The following is a 2,639-nucleotide window of genomic DNA, read 5'->3' as shown; positions in this document are numbered from 1 at the left end:
GGAGGTGGGGAGGTCCTGGCAGGTGAACCACCTGTCACAGGAGTGGATCAGACACCTTCGGAGGCTCCATCCGCCAGGCCTTGGATCCCCAAGGGGACATGCTGACCACAAGCCTGCGCTGCATGACGCTGCATGACCGTCCCCGCTGTACTCCTGAGGGCGGGGTTCTCTCCTACCAGAGTGGACTCACTCTGTTTCACAGTGGTGCCTGTTGTTTTCCACAGCGGGGTGTCCACAATATATGCTGAAATGATTTCCTCCCTATCAAGCAGACTGGAGGCTAATTTCCCCAGAGGCCTGCAGCCCCGTGGCTGCATGAATCATTAACTACTGAGGACAAAGCAGCCCTTCTGCTGTGCCACTCACCGGGTAGCAGTGGGTTCTCCTAAAGGATAAGCGGTTTGAGGACTATCATCTTGGGAACACTTGTCTCACAGAAATGCTTTTAAGCAAGCATTAAGGTAGGTGCTCCAACCACATCATTAGGGAAAGTAGGAGCGTGTGATCTCCGAGGCCAGACCATCTGAAAAGCCAGGTCCACGACCAACTGGAGTACAGCCACGGACAGACAGACGCCGACCCCCTCTGAGTGTCGATTTCCACCTTGGGTAAAATATTACCCCATTCATGAAGGCCATGAGAAGACTGAGAGAATGGAGATGTGCCAAGTCCCACGTGTCCCTGGCACAGAGGAAAGAGCAGAGTTCACAGGAGAGAGGCAGAGAGGACAGCACTCCAGAGAGAGACGCAGCGGGAGCAGCTCGGAACTCCACTCGTCTCATATCAAGTGCTCTGCTGGTCTTTTTAACACGGCCTGTGCCTTTTAGCTGTCTGGATTTGTCACCAAGCAATCTGTCTGCCATAGAGTTCACAGGTCGAGGTGCCTACTGTGTGTTGTCTACCCGGCAGCTGGTCCTGCCTTCTGTGCAGGCTGAGTCCTGATTGGGTTTGCACCTTCCTCTCTGTCTCTCTGTGCAGGTAACTCCCAGCTGATCTGTTCTCTGTCCTGAGGTGTTGCTATGGAGAAACGTGATGCCTAGAGCTGCTACAGGCATGTACACCCAGAAAGGGAGTCATTCAACATGTTGAGTGTGACAGCACCAAAAGATGGAGAGACCACCAGAGGCTGATCCTCAGGGACATCACCGAGCCACTGAGATCATCAGCCCTGTTCTGGAGACTAAGGAGATTGTGCACCCCTTATTGGCTGAGCTACTGGACACTGGGCTTCATGGGTTTGCATTCATTAGCATACCAACCTTTGCACCTGTGCTGTCCTTCCTGAGGGCTTTCGTATTGGGGGTTAATAAGTTGAGTGGAAAAATGTTGGATCACACTTTCCTCTAGAACTTTGTACCTTCGCTTCCTTTCTATCTAGCATGGGAAGCTACCGCAGAGGACACTGAAGCTGCCCACTGTCTCCCACCTGTTCTCCTTGCTGTCAATAATGGATCCAGGATATCTCTTCCAGTTGGTAGTTCTACACCAGTTTTTCCTGGAACATAGTGAGAATTTTTGATCTGCAGATTCAATTCTTTTATTTCAGAAATGTTTCCTTATATCCCTGGGGGAAAAAAATCTCAAGTTGAAGTCTCTTTTTCAGGAACACCAACTAACCCTTTCATAATTACTTAAATGTCTTCATCTTTCTACTCTATATTCACTGTAATTTAGTCAAGCCCAAAGTCAGGAATTCAACTAAGTTATGACTAGTCTATTTCTTGGTTTCTCTAACTTATTTTCTGTATTGAAATATTTCTGCTTTTTGTTTGATTTCCTTGGGCATGTAATCTTTTCCTTCTCATTCTGTTGTTTTCTACTCTCTCATTTTATTAAATTGATCTCGTGTTACTATTCTATAACATGGAACACATGTAAAAAATTTTATTTATTTGGTTCTTCACCTATATCACCAAGCTATAAATCCTTTTTTATTCCATTTTTATTAAAGTCTAAGATTTAGATAGTGAATATGCTGCTTCTTTCTATCTTATTCTATGTAACCTGGGTGGCTCTTGGCAGATCTTTTATTTGTTCAAATATAATGTGAACAATTTCTCTTGGGCTTCCTTCCTGAGTGCCTTGAGCAGCGGGGATGTTGCAGTTTCTATTTTTGCAGGACCTGAAAGTAGCGATGGCTGGAGAGGTCCTGCGGCCCAGGTTCATCGTCATTTTTATGCAATGACCTCCCCCACGCTCTTTCCCCTGCATTAGCTCTGGACACGTTCCTGGAACCGCAGACTCTAACTGCGGTTAGAGTAGTCACTAACGATGGCAAGGAGAGCACTCATGGCGACTCACTAATAACTAGCGTCCACGGCCCTCAGTCGTGGTCACTGGGGCCCGGAAGGGAAGCGTCTGCACCCGGCCCAGAAGAGATGCCCAGTAGAGTGAGCAAGGAATGGCGGCCAGGCCCGCATTAGGGACGGAATGCCGAAGGGCAGAGCTGGCGGGACCCGACCCCGGGCCGCGGAGCCCGGCGGGATGGAAACGGGCGACCCGAAGGCGGCGCGGCCCAGACCCGCGCGGTGGCCGGGCTCCGCGGAGCATCCCGCCCGCGTTCTCCCGAGGTCCAGCGCGGTTGCCGCGGAGACCGCCCGGCCAGGGACTGCGCAGGCGCAGCGTCCTGTTGCTAGGAC

The 2,639-nt window shown here is 50.2% G+C and overlaps 1 protein-coding gene across 5 annotated transcripts in view; it reads left to right on the top strand.

Annotated features, from left to right (window-relative positions):
- The first annotated feature begins 221 nt into the window (after nt 1-221).
- Iqca1 (IQ motif containing with AAA domain 1) overlaps nt 222-2,639 on the top strand; it is a 126,485-nt gene continuing 124,067 nt past the window's right edge. Inside the window, exons 1-2 of one of the 5 annotated variants that reach the window (XM_048808791.1) lie at nt 222-461; nt 979-1,505. The gene's annotated coding sequence lies outside the window, so the exon portion shown is untranslated. Of the gene's footprint in view, nt 462-515; nt 1,506-2,639 lie in introns of those variants that run through there. The other 4 variants (XM_048808790.1, XM_048808789.1, XM_048808792.1 and 1 more) reach the window with 4 other exon arrangements.

Source organism: Marmota marmota, unplaced genomic scaffold, assembly GCF_001458135.2.
Source record: "Marmota marmota marmota unplaced genomic scaffold, marMar, whole genome shotgun sequence".
Taxonomy (NCBI): Eukaryota; Metazoa; Chordata; class Mammalia; order Rodentia; family Sciuridae; genus Marmota; species Marmota marmota.
The sequence above is the reverse complement of the archived record's forward strand: the minus strand, read 5'-3'. Positions and strand labels throughout refer to the sequence as shown.